General features: G+C 42.5%; 1 protein-coding gene across 2 annotated transcripts in view; it reads right to left on the reverse strand.

Moving 5' to 3' along the window:
* Window positions 1–17,942, reverse strand: part of ATP2A3 (ATPase sarcoplasmic/endoplasmic reticulum Ca2+ transporting 3) — a 137,234-nt gene that overhangs the window by 86,397 nt on the left and 32,895 nt on the right. The gene's annotated exons all lie outside the window — the stretch shown is intronic.

The raw sequence follows: 17,942 nt of genomic DNA on the forward strand, positions 1-17,942 counted from the left end.
AAAAGAACTCAAGGTTGGCCTAACACTGTTCCAGGGGGAGTTTTACCGTTGACTTCAATGGGAGCAGAATTAGGCCAACACTTTTCAGAATCCCATCTGTCAGAAAGGAGTCCCATTGTCAGCATCAAGGGCCCATTGCCAGCTTCTGGTCTTATATCACTGTCTGTCTGTCTGGGTTTTAGCATATCATTGGTGTGTCTCACACATGCACACGGATTTTATCCTCAACATGCATGTGAGACAGAGAACTATTACCATCACTTTACAAGAGGGAAACTGAGGCACTTTGAGACTATGTGACTTACCCAAGGTCACATAGTAAGTCTGTGGCGGATCCAGGAATTGAACCATATCTGCTGAGTCCTAGGCCAGTGCCTTGACTTCAAGACCATCCTTCCTCAACTTATTTTAGAACACTTGCAACCTCCTGAGAAATAAATACAAATGAGAATTCCATTCTCCCCACACGCACCTGGCTGGCTGGCATCTGATTAAATCCCTGTAAGTCTCTCCAGTACACATGCCCACACGCCATGAATGAATCAGAACTAACCCATAATATAATTCCTTTTTAAAAACAGCTCTGAACACTTGCCACAGACTTCACCAGAATTTACTCCCCCTGAGGGACATCTGCTGGCTATTTTTCCTTATATTTTTACAACATATGCTTGGAAGATTCAGAGTAGATTGCTCCTCCCAGGAGACAACCTGCTGGAAGGAGGACCCCTGGAAGGTTCCCTTTGCAGAGGTTCTTCCAAATTCTTCTCCTAGGGAAAGACATTAGGCAGAAAGCCCACTGTTTGGAAGAGTTCTGATGCAGCCGCCTGGGGAGGGGGAGGGGGGGCCTGTATCTACATGGATTGAGCTGGCTGGCCCTTGCATTCTTGATATTGGTCCTATATATATTTAATGTTCCCAGAGGATTGGATGATGCTCAAAATAAATAAGATTCCTCTGGGTCTGAAATGCTGAGACTATTGGAAAAATAGTTCAAGTGTCCCTGCTATCTCTTTTAGAGGGGCACCTATCACTCCACCGATCTCACTAGTATTTTGATATGCCTGGAATATACAAACGCCAGTTGGTGCTAACAACCTCCACTTTTATTATTGATCATTTCCACTGCAGTAGCACCTTCAGGTCTCAAATCGAGGCCTCGTCATGCTAGCCATTGTACAAACAAGTAGTGCAAAGACAGTTCCAGAGAGCTCACAGCCTAGCATTTTGACAATATACAATAGGTGGATGAGCAGACAAACAGGGCATGGAAGGACAAGGTAACCATAAACACCTGTGAGTTTGCATAAGTCACTAATTATACTGGTCTCAGTATTCGCTATACACTGCTCTCCAGTACCTTCCAACCATATATTTTGACTATTTTATTTGGTCATCAGCCCTTTCTCCCACCCCTCTTTTTACACTTAAACCCCACCTTGCAATACCTACAACAGGTTGGGTCACTGACTTTACTATCAGTCGCTTCTGGGACCTTACAAATACTCATTCAACAAATGCCCTGAGATCCCTTGGCAATCCAGGGTGTTCTCCGGCTTTAACCAGGCACCTGCTGTTCCACCATTCTGAGGTGAATCTGTCAGTTCTAAGGAGCACAGCCCCTAACCAATCTCTCAACCAGAGCAAAGCTTTGTATCTTAATCATGGCAAGCAAAGCTGATACCTGCCCCAAGGTGAAAATAAAAGCCTGAAAGGAAAAAAAGCTCCTAATCTGAAATTGCCTGATAGAGAAGATTTACAGGATAGACCACAAGCTTCAGAGACTTCTCACATATTCCCAAGGATGAAAATATTTAACGGTAGTAATGCAACAGGAAAAGAAGTTCCCTCAGGACTCTCAGATATAATTAATAGTCTGAGTTTCCACACTCAGATGGAATAATGGGGTAGGTATAGGGCTATGCAATATTATGTGTTGCAATTATATACGCCCACCCACAAGAAGATTATTTTGTTTATAGTTTATATATTTATATGCATGCACACACATTAGAGAATGAATCTTGGCATATATGTGCGTGTATATATACATACACACACACACACACACACACGGGCGCGCGCCACGGTTTTCACAAGTGGCCTGTGATTTTGTGTGCCTGACTTGATCCGTATGAAAAGGGCCCAGTTTTCAGAAATTTCTGAGCACCCACACTCTGGAAGTCAGGCACCTCCAAAACACCTCAAGTCCGGCACCCAAAAACCCTAGTTACTTCTGGAAATCTGTGTCAGATGATTTTCAATTCATACACGCACAGGCGCACACAGGCTTATAAATGCTGAGGTGATATCCAAGTGATAAATACATTTATAACTCAGCTTTGCAGTTTATCACCCACTTTTGCCCACGTCATGTGCCAGTTCCCTCAGGGATTTACTCTAACAGAAAACCAGCTTTCCAATGGCACACACAGCACTGACTTCTAGCACTAGGAAGTCCAAAGACAATGAATTTTAAAGCCTTAATATTTTTATTTCTCTCTGGCCATCAAGGGGTTACAATAACTTTCCCTGTTGCATTTCACACCTGGGGCCGGGAGGAGCGAACACAACCTAAGGTTAACCCATCTTTAGATTTTTCTCTATATGCAGCAGACAGCCCTGTAATGAGAAGGGGGAATCAGGAATAACAGTGGTTTCTGCTACACTGTACCAGACTTCTCCACAGTGCACTGTGAAGGTTTCTATGGGATTTTGCATCGTTTGACAGAGCTACGTAGAAGCCTGGCGGAGCCCAAACAGCCTGCACTTGCCGTAGTTTGCCATACTACAGCCAGCAGGACAAAGTACTTCTAGCTAATGATGATGAAGGCAAGGGAATGAGGTCCAGACGGCAGATGGGCTCCCAAGGGAGGCCAGAGGAAAACTGTGTGAGATGGGGGAAGGGCAAGAGGCACATTTCAGTTCTTCCACTGTCCCTAGATCCTGCCGCTTGCTGTCAAAAGGCCGTCAGACTGGGTACTCTAATTTAATTGTATGCACACATTTCAGCCTGGGTTGGGAGCTGGGAAACCATCCTAAGCCAGGGTCCACATTAATAATGTTTCAGGCAGCTCCTGAAAGCGGAAAGGGATGCACCAAGGTGCAGAGTTCCACATTCGAGGGTCACCACAGTACATATTTGATCCACTAAAGCATAGTTAGTTTCAGCCCAGACAAGTATCAGTGCTTCCACTGTGGAGGAGGAGGAGGAAGATGCATTGAATTTTTCATGCAAATGGCTGGATCACTCTCTCTCAGCGGTAGCCAAGGCGTTCATTCTCTCACGCTCCGTCTCTCTTTTTTTTTTTTTTTAAATATCATTAGCATTCAGTGAATGAATTCTCATTTCATAGCAAAGCACTGGTGACTCAGAACTGCAGACACATTTCAGAGGGAAGAAGCTTTTTGAAAGGAATGAACAAAAACATCTCACGTAAGCTTCGATTTCTCCTTCTGTGGAGGAAGCAAGCAGAACTGAGCGAGATAGGTAATATGACAAAGCCAGACACGCTCACGCACTGTCTAGCTAGGTATTTATACTACACTTGCTGTGGTGTACAAGATTTCAGTGCACTTCAGTTCCGAGTCGTCCCCATAAAACTGAAGGACAGAGGGGGCGTGGGGATAAACATGGCAAGATGAGACTTGAGAGGACAGAGGTAATATCCACATCAGAGAGGAGTCTGAAACACAAACAAATCCAAACACCCTTGAACTTGAGAAAGCTCAGCTATAAACCTGAGGGTCAGACCCTTTTCTAACATAGGATGAACAAAAACAACCAGCATTGAAAACGTTCACTAAAAAACACCCCAAACTGCAGTAACAGGTATTTTTGTACAGAGGAAAACTGGAACATGCATAGTGGAGTCGCTAGCTGATGCCTGTTTGAGAGCAGGGATGGGACTTTTCAGGGCTTGTCAAACTCTTCCAGCAAAGTCTTTCAGAGCAAACAAACCTTTCTGCATTTTCAAAAGTTGGTTTCTCAGTAGATTCATATCATAGGTTAAGCTGGGGGAGTGATGGCGGGGATTTGGCTCACTCACTTCCTCAGTTTGCATCAGTGTCACAAAGTAGAATTCAGCCTGTGGAATCCAGATTTCATAAGCCAGCAAAGAATGAATGTTATTTATCTATAGTATGGCAGTGCTTGGGCACTACCACCAAGATTGGGACCTCATTGGGCTAAGTCTTGTATGTACACATAGTGTAAACAATCCCAGCCTTGAAGATCTTATAATCTAAATAGATAAAACAGACAAATAGTGAAGCGAAACAGACACACAGATAGAAATGCCTTGCCGGCGGCCACAGCAGCTAAGTGGCAATTGGGAATAGAAGGCAGATCTCTGGATTCCCATTCCAATGCCCTATAAACTCCCTCAGCAATAGGCTCTTCCTTCCACTTTTAGTACTAAACTGATCACTCACCAAAATAAAAATCAAAGGTCCATGTAATTAAATACCAATTACTTTGATTGAAATTTCCAAAGCAGACTAAGGGATTGAGTCACATCTCCATTCAATGGGCCTTGAGAGAGACAACCCTAGTCTTCAGCCTGATGTTTTTGTTAATAGTGAAGCACTGAAATAGGTAACCAACAGCAAACACAAGCTTTCCTTCCAAGCCCTGGTGCTCATTGATACCAATTAATGGACCAAATTGGTCTCTAGTGTAAGTTCAATGGAGTTTCACCAGGACTGATTTCAGCCAAATGTGCTTGAATTACTCTAACTGCAAATTAAGGCTGGGTTTGGATAAAGTAAAAGGTGACTCAAACCTAGATTATGAACTCTAGTCTATGAGTCTATACAGCAGAAACAGCACAGAGATGGTGAATGAGAACCAGGAAGTGAAACCAACTCATCTATTTTCCATTGTCTATTTTCATTCAAAGAAATGCAAAGAGTAAACGAGAAAAAAAAATTAAACTTGTTCAACTTTTCAATTAATAGCATCAGGTCTTACTAGTAACAGAGGCAGAGACTTTTTTATTGTGATGAGTTTCCAAACCTAACTTCATCCCCTTTGAATAGTTACACTTAGGGGTGGAGGGATCAGATTTTTATCAGTAAATGTCTGCAAACATTCGTTTCACCACACACATGCAAACCAATGAAAACAATATTTTCATCGCTAGCCATCAAAATTAACAGATACACAAAATGAAGAAAAATGTTGCTTGAGAAATTAGAGTTTGATTTAGGGATATTTACTTTGTATATTTTGACATGTGGTGTTGACAATGTGTGTTTTAACAGTTATGAATCTAACTTCTTGACTCTCAGCACCTTACTGTCATTAAATAATTACTGCCTGCCCCCTCTCCCAGCCTTCAGCTGCCACTCAGGTCAAAGAGTGGAGGGCACCTGGCTCCCATTGAAATCAACAGCAAGAATAAGAAAAATTGCTGAGGCTCATCTGCCCCCTGACCACTACCCCATGGCTGCACGGCCACATGAGCATTCAATGGACGGAACAAGTGATCAGCACAGTTCTTCTTTAGCACAGTGAAGCTTGCACAGGAAAATTGAGGGACTGAAGGAAACCAGAGGCTACGTTCCAAAGGACTACACTAGAATTTCATGGCTATGAATTTAAGGCAGTGTAGGTGCTGCTGAGTCACAGAAGCCACCAGAGCTTCCGTACGTTGTGGCCAAAAGAAACCTAATTTGGGGGGAAGAGAAGGAGAGAAACTTGAGAGAATCAGCCCTCACATTTTTCAATTATTGCCTTCAAAATGGGTCCTAGCAAACAAAAGCCCAATTTCCTAGCTGCCCAGGTAGTGCTAACCTGTAATTTCTGTCCTGTGGAAAATTCAGAAATTTTGAGCCCCTTCCCCATCCTGAACCATGATGAAAGGCCAAAATATTGACGTTTTCTGTAGAACAAGAAGTTCTCAAAAATTTCAATATGGGAATATCAAAATGTTTTGGTTTGGACATCTCTGATCAAAACAAAAAGTTTCAGTATTTGCAAAACAAAATGTTTCATTCGGAGGCAGGTCAACATTAAACTGCATTTCTGTATAGTGCCGCACTGCCTCATGGGAGCTCTAGTTCTGAATGCTTCATGCCCCATGGTCCCCTAGGGGTCAGGCTTCAATGCACATTCCATGATGCACTGTAGTTACTGACTCCCATGACCACCGTACATAGCTATCAGAGAGGCGATTGCATGGTGCATCATGGGAGATACAGAGCTTGTCCCACAGGGAATAACAGGACATGAAACATCCAAAACGACACCTTCCATGAGGCAAAGTCACACTTTGGGAAATGCTGCTCCCTACTGAACGTACTCTAAACAAAACCTTTTGGGTCAGTTCAACAAAGCAAAATATTTAGATTCAGGCCAAAGTGATCCAAAATGGAAAATTTTAAAAATTAAGGATTTTGCAGAAACTACATTTTCTGTTGAAAAATCATTTTGTTGGAAAATGTTGTTCTGTTTGTACAGCAGCTAGTGCAAAGGGATTCTGATCTGTGACTGGGTCTCCTAGGCCCATAATCTACCATCATCATCCTGAGGGAAGAAATTATAAGGTATAAATCAGACTGCTTCTCACAATCTAAAAACTTAAATCACCATTAGTCACCCAGACTGTGCCCTTTCAATTTTCCAAATTGCCCTACAGAATAAGAATAGACTTCTCTTTGCCTCTGCTTAGTCAGAGTGCTGACCATGCAGGTTTTTTGTTTCTCAGGACAGGACAAACTGTTTTGCCACCTTCTCTTCTCTCTCACACACACAGAAGGGACACATTCTGCCATCCAGTTTAAAAAGATAATAAAAAGCTTCAGTTAGCAGAGCCAACAAATTACAGACCAATTTCAAACACAAGAACGAAGCGGTGAGTAATTTTTTACAACGCCGGGCACAATTTCTTTCCTAATGGGAGTGGTTGTAATTATCTCTTGCAAGTCATTTCATTCAGCTGTATAAGGGCTACTGTCCTGGAGTCTTCATATTGCACCTGCCCTAGAGAGGGAATCCCATAAAATAACATTGACAGCCTGTAAAACAAAAACACTCCCTTGCAGGAAATGTGGAATTTTAATATTGCACAAGTTTATTGCATAAACCATGCCAGGAGACCACAGTAAAGGTGACCAGAGCTGATATGCTGAGCTCCCCCACTTTACCTGGCAAAACAATCACAACAGCTTTTAAAAGTCAGGCCAATTTAAAAAGACAAACAGAGCAAATAGGTGATGCCTTAATGGTTCTCTTACATGTCCGTGTTTTAGAATCCTGCAGGGCCGCGCAGAATTGCATGTCCAGTTACACTAGGTTAAAATGGCATTTCTGACTATTGAGCAGCCACATGAGTACCAACAGAGTTTCCTCAGGTTCCCCATAATTACTGTGGATACCCAGAGGGATGACTAAGGATTTGCCACTTACTTGTCACTTTGGATTTCTCCGCTTCCCACCCTCCCACCACGCATGCAATAACTGGTGCACTAGCTGAGCTGCAAAATATTGACACAACCTCCTCTAAGGGCATCTAAAGAGTGGTTATCCTGGGCGGATTTGGAGCTGGCACTCGGAAAACTGCTACGATTGACTAATATTAATAGTTCAGTCCTTTGCCAATCCAAATAAACTGCCTTTGTGGGATGGGTACCCTCAGGCTGGCAACGGAAAGGAGTAACGGCACAACACTCAGGTGACGAGAAGGAGACTGAATGCAAAGCCACACGTGGTCAACATGGCCTGGAATTCCAGCTGGTGATACACACCGAGGAAAGGGTTCTGATGAGATGCTCTGTGGCATGGGGAAGAGCAGCAGCACTGGCACAAGAAACAGCAGGTTGAAAAAGCTCCAATCTAGGGGGTCCTGCTTTGCTTTACCTCCCTAAACAAAGTCTACTTGGGTTTTTTTCTTAAATCACATGTACTGCAGTAGCACCTAGCTCTACTTAGCTCTCATACAGCACTTTTCATCCATAGATCTCAAAGCACTGGATAAAGTATCACTAGTCCCATTTTACAGAATGGGGAAGCACAGAGAGGGGAAGTGACTTGCCCAAGGTCCCCCAGCAAGTCAGTAACAGAGCCAGGAATAGGACCCAAGTCTTCAAGTCTTGGTTCAGTGCTCTGTCCACTAAACCACATTGTCTCCCTTAGACAAGATTATTCTAAGAAGTCTCTCTCCCGCCTCCTCTTAGGAATGTCCTTAAGAATCAATTATCTTTCCCTTATGGGAGGTATTTCTGCTGTCACAAGGTGAAACAAGGAACATATCAAGATTGTCCCCACAAAGCCCTATAGAGTAGTAATCCCACAATGCCTTTCTTCTCTATCCCACTGCATTCGCTTCACAGACCTGCTCTCAGATTCTCACCCCCCCCCCAACTTCGTCAAAATCAAATGCCACTGTATAGCTCACACGGGGACCATACAGACATACTGCCCTGCTAATGTTCCTGCTCTGTGGACTACTGAGAGGGTGTGGCTGTTGGTTTGGTACCTTTCACCGCATTAAATTAATATAAAAAAGAAGACCACCACCACCACCACAGGAAGGAAGATGATGAAGTCCATCATCCTCCAGTCACTCACCCAACCTTAAAGAAAACAGAAGTGGGGCAATAAGAAGGGACCTGACCTTGGCTTGGCGTACCTGTAGCATTCAAGTCAAATCACTGTGTTGTAGGAATAGTGTACAGTGAAAGACAAGTACTTTACTGGCCCGACATTGTTCCCTCTCACCAAGGTATGTGAGCACAGATGTTCATCAGCTGCCACAATGGTGCTTATCTATCTGCTATGACTAGCTTTCTTTAGGCCCTATTTCTCATTTTGTAAGGTTTTCAGTTTTTGAAAGAGGAAGGGAGGGGTTGAATCAGTTCCTTTTATATTGCACTAAATGATACATGCCTCATTTTCTAGATTCTGCCAACATCAAGGTGGAAAAAAAAAACCCAACAACAAATAACAGGAGGTCAATTAAAAGAACAAGAATCCCCAGACTATCATCAGCCAGGATACGGCACCTATACATGACACAGAACAGAAAACCAGACAGCACCATTTTGGGACACCGTTGTTCGTCAAGAAGCCATGAAACATAAATTGTTATTTTAACCAACTAAATTTCAACCCACACTTAGGCTCAAAAACTCATCACAAAAGATAATCTGCTGTGTTTCAAGCTGCAGTGACAGTTCACACAATTTCAGATTGGCAGCTTTTTCACTCTGTGCGCTTGAGAAAGCTTTTGATGGATTTCATTGGCTTTAAAACCCTCTGCCAGTTTGTTTTAAAAGCAAGTTCGGCTGATCACCTGTTTGGAGAATATCCAACTTGAAGACAGAGGAGTTCTGCTATTCATCACCTCCTGTAGTTTCACCCAAGTTACACAGACTAGCGCCCTACAGTGATGCTATTTGGGAGGGAGGATATAAAAAAAAAAAAATCTAGCATCTCTTTAAAAATTGGTTTAAATTAATCTGGGATCAAACACACTACAATCGCATTTGTATTGTTACTGCAGGGCAGAGTTAAGGTCATCTGAGTGCCTTAACTGTACATCTCTTACCATGTTTGGGTTTCTTTTAAGTGAAACCTTAATTTTGAATTTCCTTGGTTTATAATGCTCGGATTGGGGACAACCATAATACTCCTATAAAATGCTCCTCCCCCCCAATTACTCTCACCTTGAACGTCATTCTAATGTATTTTTTTTGTCTAGGGATAGTCATTCTTGTGTCACACCCACACATTTTACACTGGTGAAGCTCTGATCTCTTCAGTGGAGTTACTCTTGATTTACACTGATGTGAAAAGAGAATTAGGCTCAGTGGCACCAGATGGAAAAGAACACTAGATCAGCAGTCCTTCCCCAGGGCCAGCGCAGGACTGTTCCCTGTAACATTTTCTCCAGTGGAACGTTTACACTCTCAGGTCTCTTGAATGTTGTGGTGTCACCAGGAACAACACAGAAAGCTGCAAGGTTGGCTTCAGAGTGGAAAAATCTTTGATTCTTCTCCAGGGGAGTTCATTTGGGGAACCACCCTGCATATTTCAGAACTCCGCCACTTGCTGGGAATGTTTGATAAATAGGCGCTCCCAGCCATGCAACTCCACTTGCTATTGGCTCACTCTGTGAGCTGTACCCAGGTTGAGAACTCCAGGGGAGACCCACACAAATGCTTTTCTCTGCACTTTCCTTTTAACCTAGTAGGCTGGCAGGGCACACGAGTACATTCTGCACCTTACAGCTGATTCACTTCTGTAGGGTCATACGTGGAAAGCACCTGTTCCTGAGCTGCAATTTGAGTAGGGAGGGGAGAAAGGCTTACAGGGCCTCTCAGAAACAGCAGCAAGACTCACGTTTGTTATTGCACACCAGAGACAGAAAGAGATAAGGGATACCACAGCATCAAGTTAGCCATTTAACGAGAAAGCCCTTGTACAGTAAACACCGGTAGTCACAAAGCAGAAGTGTAACAGAATGGGATGGAGATTCGATTCACACAGGAAATGCTGACACCCTATCAGATGCCTTCATCTCTGCGTGTAAGGTTCTCTCCCATGCAGGGCAGGGCTGGGGGAGGGAGGGGAAACAGTCCAAGATGAAGTTGGTTGCATAAAAGGAAGCTTGTTTTGTTTGCTATTCACTAGTAAGCAGACCCCAAGACTAGGGTTTGTAGCTTGGAAACCCAAGCTACCTACATTCAGCAAAGAAATTACAAACCGCAACAGCAAACTTGCTTGCATTAAAGGAAAAGTTAACTGAATACTGTACAATGAACATATGCAAAGCACATGAATATTTCACACGAGAAAAGATAAGCCTCTGGGGAGGTGACCGTTCAAGAGCAACTACAACCTCCAGCAGTGTTAAATAAGACAAAACACAAAGAAGATATCATTTAAAGTTATTTAAAATTTGTCCATCCATTGCTCTAGGGGCACATACAACACTGATACACCACATACATCCTCAGTCCACACTGTAAACCCACAATCACCAGTTAAGTCCCCCTCCCAAGACATACACCATCATCTGATGACCCAAGAATATACACTACATAGTAAAATGCCAACGTACAGCGTAAACTATGGTCCAATCACTAAACCATGACTGTTAGTAGCTCTCTCGCTTTAGGGGGAGGTTGGGGTTTATTGATTTGTATTTGTGCTACCTGAATGTATACTTTAACTTCTGCATAGTGCACCAAAATATACAGTATTAGGAATAGTACTATACCAGAATTAGAGTAATGGTTCTCAAACCATGGTCCCTGGACCACCAGAGATCTGCAGAGTACTTTTACTGGGGAAAGCTGGTTGGTCCACAAGCAGCTGGCTCCTCCTTTTTTCATCTGCCTAATTTCATTAAGAGGGACAGCTAAAAACAGCATAAATACTTTCCTAATATTACTTTTCTACTTAAGCAATTTCTGTAGTTGCCACAGAGATGTTACATGATGGTGAATGGAAGGGAGGTCACCGTCCATTAGACAATCTCAAGATTGTAACAGAGCAGAAGGTCTGCTATAGTTAAGGTTAAGATTTGCTTACAATTTAACAGATTTTTCAAAGTGCTCTATAACGCACAAGCTTACTCAAATTGTCTTCAAAATTGCTGACCCTCATCAGCATCAGGTGGTCCAAATTTGGGGTGTTTGAGGAAGGAGTTCCCAATATACAACCCACCCACCCCCCAAAATCACAGCATCAAAATTTTACTGTTTTATAACTTCTTTTTTGTGCACACCTGGGGCTTGAACTCTGATCCTCTCCAAACTGACATCACCAGCTTGAGATCAATCACAGCTGGTGTCCAGGACTCATTGTGCCTTTGAAGAAGCATTTATTCAAGGTAATATTTAGAACAGCAATAGGGGTAGAGCCAAACTGAACTCAGAGAAATTTACAAAAGGTGAGAATGATCATCTCTATTTTACAGGTGGGGGAAACCAAGGCAGAGAGGGAGGATGTCACTTGCCAAGGTCCCACAAAGCAGGTCAGTGGCAGACACACAAGTAGAACCCAGGTCTGCTGAGTTTCACTTTAGTGCCCAATTCACTGGGTCATGCTGCCTCCCCAAAGTTTAGTATTTAATTTACCAGATGCCAATACTGCAACAATACTTCCCTCCCCTCTATGATAGCAGCCATGATCTTCCCACTGGGCCACTACTCATAACCCCACTGGCAGCGGTTGGTCATTAATTGAATGGATCACTTGTTCCTTCTCCTGCAAGATAAACCTATCTCCATTAGCTCAAGGAACAGGAAACTTGAAACCACACTAGGTCTCCTGAACATCAGTGAAAAACATGACATTGTCCCCATCTGATCCCTTACAGTCTCTAACAATAACAGTCACTCTGCCAATATGGTATGAAACGCTCTGGGTCCCAGCACAGCAAGTAGAGAGATTATTCCCTTGCCCAGATAAAGGAGAGATCTGGTTTGAGCCTGAAGCACTACAAAATGCAGCTCCTTGAGCACCTGACCCTGTGAGGTGGGCGTATCACAGGGGCTAGCTAGGTGCCAACTTCACAGCAGCAGCGGGTTCTAGGTAGTGAGGCTGGCAAACCTTTCCAGAACAAGGATTTTAATGCCCCAGGCTTCCTTTTGAAGAACGTTTGTCCTCCAGAGGGAGAGAATAGTTGTTTCACCTACAAGATTTTCAGCCCCACAACTTCCAAATGAGAAAGATGCCAAACAAACCAGCCATTTGTTATCTCCCTTCCCCCATTTTGTTTCCAGTACTCGTTACAGTGAAGAACTCATAACCCTGAGAACTAGAATTAGCATGTGTGGGCATTGCACATCCCTTCCTACTACCCCAACCACTCAACTGAGCCTCAGCCACGCCCAGAGCATTCCTGCTATCTCAGCACCACTCAGCCTTCCAGACTCACATGCAAGCCCTATTATACTCTCAGGATAAACCTCAACACTCTAAAAGGTAAAGATTTTATCTTTCAATAGCATGTGCTGATGCACAGCTTCAGGGCATCAGTTTTTACTAGGGCTGTCGATTAATCCCAGTTAACTCACGTGATTAACTCAAAAAAGTAATCACAATTTTAAAAATTAATCGTGATTAATCGCGGTTTTAATTGCACTGTTGAACAACAGAATACCAATTGAAATGTACTAAATATTCTGGATGTTTTTCTACATTTTCAAATATATTGATCTCAATTTCAACACAGAATTCAAAGTATACAGTGCTCACTTTATATTATTATTTTTATTACAAATATTTGCACTTTAAAAAAGATAAAATAGTATTTTAAAATTCATCTCATACAATACCGTATCTCTTTATTGTGAAAGTGCAACTTACTAATGTAGATTTTTTTTGTTACATAACTGCACTGGAAAACAAAACAATGTAAAACTTTAGAGCCTACAAGTCCATTCAGTCCTACTTCTTGTTCAGCCAATCGCTAAGACAAGTTGGTTTTCATTTACAGGAGACAATGCTACCAGCTTCTTATTTACGTCACCTGAAAGTGAGAATAGGAGTTTATATGGCATTGTGTAGGTGGCACTGCAAGGTATTTATGGGCCAAGGTATGTTAAACATTCGTATGCCCCTTCATGCTTCAGCCACCATTCCAGAGGACATGCTGACGACGCTCATTAAAAAAATAATGCATTAATTAAATTTGTGACTGAACTCCTTGAAGGAGTATTGTATGTCTCCTGCGCTGTGTTTTACCCACATTCTGACATATATTTCATGCTACTGCAGTCTCAGATGATGATCCAGCTCATGTTGTTCGTTTTAAGAATGCTTTCACTATAGATTTGACAAAACGCAAAGAAGATACCAATGTGAGATTTCTAAAGATAGCTACAGCACTGGACCCAAGGTTTAAGAATCTGAAGTGCCATCCCAAACCTGAGAGGAACGGGGTGTGGAGCTTTCCCAAGACTTAAAAGAGCAATGCTTCGGTGTGGAAACTACAGAACCCGAACCACCAAAAAAGAAAATCAACCTTCTGCTGGTGGCATCTGACTCAGATGATGAAAGTGAACATGTCAGTTCGCTTTGCTTTGGATCGTTATCGAGCAGAACCCTTCATTAGCATGGACGCATGTCCTTTGGAAGGGTGGTTGAAGCATGAAGGGACATATGAATCTTTAACGTATCTGGTGCGTAAATATCTTGCAATGCTGGCTACAGCAGTGCCACGAGAACGCCTGTTCTCACTTTCAGGTGACACTGTAAACAAGACGTGGGGAGCAGCATCTCCTGCAAATGTAAACAAACTTGTTTGAGTGACTGACCGAACAAGAAGTAGGATTGGGTGGACTTGCAGGCTCTAAAATTTTACATCATTTTATTTTTAAAGTTTTTGTACATAATTCTACATTTGTAAGTTCAACTTTCCTGATAAAGAGATTGTATTACAGGACTTGTATGAGGTGAATTGAAAAATACTATTTCTTTTGTTTTTATAACACAAATATTTGTAATAAAAATATAAAGTGAGCACTGTACACTTTGTGTTGGGTGCTGTAATTTAAATCAATATATGATATATATTGAAAATGTAGAAAACATCAAAAAATATTTAAATGCTATTCTATTATTGTTTAATATTGCAGTTAATCGTGTGATTAATCACGATTAATTTTTTTTAATCACTTGACAAGCCCCCGTTTTTACTATACCCTCTCCCCACTCCCAGAGATAAGAATGGATGCAAGTTATCCCAAACTGGATCCAAACCAAATGGCCTTTGACTCCTGCTACAAATCCAAGGAATTGTGATTGTGATTAAAGCATTTGACCAGGACTCAGGAGAACTCGGTTCAATTTCGGACTTTGCCTAGCTTGTGGTTTATTGTCATGATAGATTGTGATTCCTACAGAGGACAGGTTGCTTACTTACCAGATCAGCGGTCAGGGTTACCAGTGTGGTTAAATGTTACTAGATGTTTGGCCGCATATGTGTGTTCCCTCTGTGTGCCACTCCAGCCCTGCGCAGACAGCTGGCCTGGCAGACCTCGAGCAAACCCACCCAATGCCCACAAGATCTGTTAAGGGAGCTGTGACGTTATTGTGACCGTATACATCATTGTTGCAACTGAGGTCCTATAGCAGCACCAAATCTTGTAGAAAGGAGGTCTAGTGAGGTGTCTATGAAAAGGTTGTAATTTGCTGGTTATGACTATGCTGTCTGTATGTGTGTATCATTTTTGTATTTGAAGTTATGAATATTGGCCATGTACTTGTATCTCAATGCGTTTGATTCTAAGTAGCACCAGTGAAGCATTTGGCCAGTTTATTGAGAAGGGACTCTTCAGATTAAGTGCCCAATCAAGAAACACTTAACTGACAATGGACCTTGGGAGATGCCAATCCCCATAAGAGGAGTCTTCCTGGGAACGTCCAAGGCAGCATGTGAGCAATGGCTGCTCTACCTGTCAAGAACTGAGTCATGCATGGACATGTGACTTGCCCATGTGACTACAAAACTCCATCTTACTGCTCTGATTTTCCACAGTAAGAAGAAAGGAAGCACAAACCACATGGCAAAAGGACTATAAAAGGCAGCTGCATCATCTCCGCTATGTCTTCAATCCTGCTTCTTACCTCTGGAGGAACCTTGCTGAAAACTGAAGCTCTGAACAAAGGACTGAATGACCTATCCAAGCTGTGGATGTTCCAGAGACTTGATTTGAACCTGCAGTTTATTCCATCACTGCTACAAGCCTGAATCAAGAACTTTGCCACTGCTGTATGTAATTGATTACTTTAACGAATTCTAGCTCTCATCTGTATTTCTTTCTTTTTATGAATACACCTTTAGATTTTAGATTCTAAAGGACTGGCAACAGCGCGATTTGTGGGTAAGATCTGACTTGTATATTGACCTGGGTCTGGGGCTTGGTCCTTTGGGATCAAGAGAACCTTTTTTCTTTTACTTGGGTATTGGTTTTCATAACCATTCATCCCATAAAGAGTGGTGCTGGTGGTGAAACTAGAGTGTCTGAGGGAATTGCTTGTACGACTTCTGGGGTGAGACCGAAGTCCTTCCTGTTGGGCTGGTATGGTGTGCCTTAATAGTAAAGGAAACCCAGTCTTGGGCTGTAACTGCCCTGAGCAATTTGTCCTGAATTGATACTCTCGGTTGTGTCCCGCCAGAGGTAGCTTCGTTACAGGAGCAAGGCACCGAGCCAGGTTTATTGTCAACAAAGCACAGTACTACAATTCCTCAGACTCTACTGGACCACTAATGAAGGTATGTCTGGAACAATGGACCAGCTCAGTGAACAGTGGGACTGTCTGTTCCTCCCTAGGCCAGACAAAAATACTCCCTCTGGGATATATCTTTATACCCCAATACAAACAAGATAGTACTGCCCCTCTGACATAGTTCCTTACTACCCTCTGACATGGCCATCACCTTATACACGTTGGTTCGATGAAAACATCTCTATTACGTACTGTCATCCTGACCTTATTTTTTTTTTTAGGAGGGGTCAGTGTGTTCCTGTTATCCTTAGGGAATATTTTTGTACCATCCTTTATATCGGGATGTTCTGGTACCACCTGACATTGGGATGGGTTTGTGTAAGTACTCTGTAACTAGAACTTCTTAGGAATGTGTATTTCTGCAATATCAGCCCCATTCTTGCCAGAATCTGTAAGCAGGTCCTGCCTCATACCAGGCCTCTAATACAAGGGCTTATGTCTCAGGCTCTCTTCCTACAACAACTTCCTGTGTGACCTTGGGAAAGTCACTGAATATGTGCCTCTATTTGCCTGTCAGTAAAATGGGGATAATATTAAACTTCCTCCCACCATTTGTCTTGTCTTTATAGACTGTAAGCTATCCAGGGCAGGGACCATCTTTTACTCTGTGTGTGTGTGTGTAACGCCCCCATACAACGGGACCTTAATCTCAGTTACTGCCTCTAAGTGCTATGTTTATACGACAACTACGAATAGCCCAATGACCAGAAATTCGTGGTTGTGCTCTGTGGTAGCCAAGGAAGACATACACATATTTACTTGACGTTCCATGGATAGTAGCTTTCCTTCCTGTCCCGAGTTCCTTCCAAATATGAACCAAATATAAACCCTGTACGAATGTATGAATTAAAAGAAAACCCTCAGAACTTTCTTACCTCAATGTTACAAAGAAAATCAAAACCAATTACTCACAGGGAGTTTGCAGCACCGTTGGGAATTTAATCCAGGGTTTTCTAAGCCCAGTCCAGTTCCTTAACAACAAGACCATCCTTCCAATATTTTAGCTACATGATCCATTACAAACATACAATACAGGTTGGCTACTCCCTTCCTCCCCTATAGTCCCCTGACCATGCATGGTTTTTCCCTACAGTGCTGCAGAACTGGAAATCTTTGCTTCAAATCTTTGCTTGGTATCCAGATTTGTAAAAAAGCAGGAAAAAATTAACTCCAATTATGTTTTAGCAATCTGCAGGCAGTTTCATTCCTCAGCAGAGGACAGTCTGCAGTTGGAAAATAAGTTTCCCTTCTGCACTAAAACAGGTGATAGCATGAGACAACTCTGCAACTTATTCTCCATTGCTGTGCCTAGTCCAGCTATAAATGCCTTAAAGAAGTGGTGGGGCTGCCATGATTTCCCTTTGGAGACTATTCCATCACTCTCCAGCCCAGCACTGGTAAGGTCCAGGAGAGGAAAAGCAGAGTTGCAGGTCAAAACTGAGGTACAACAACATAACTGGACAAGTAAAAAGCCTCTGCACTATACCTGACTGTAGGCAGCACTATTTAGTCCAGTATTTTCCACATTAGCAATAAATTTTCGAGGGAAAATAAAGGTCAGATTTCATGTTTGATCTGCCCACAAGCCAACACGAGTTATTGCCAAATAATTGGCCATGTTGCACGGAGAAACCTGAACATCTAGAAATACAACATTTGATCTTTTCATAGCATCTTGATCCCACAGGTTCTGTCA

This window comes from Mauremys reevesii, linkage group 20, assembly GCF_016161935.1.
Source record: "Mauremys reevesii isolate NIE-2019 linkage group 20, ASM1616193v1, whole genome shotgun sequence".
NCBI classification, from domain to species: Eukaryota; Metazoa; Chordata; order Testudines; family Geoemydidae; genus Mauremys; species Mauremys reevesii.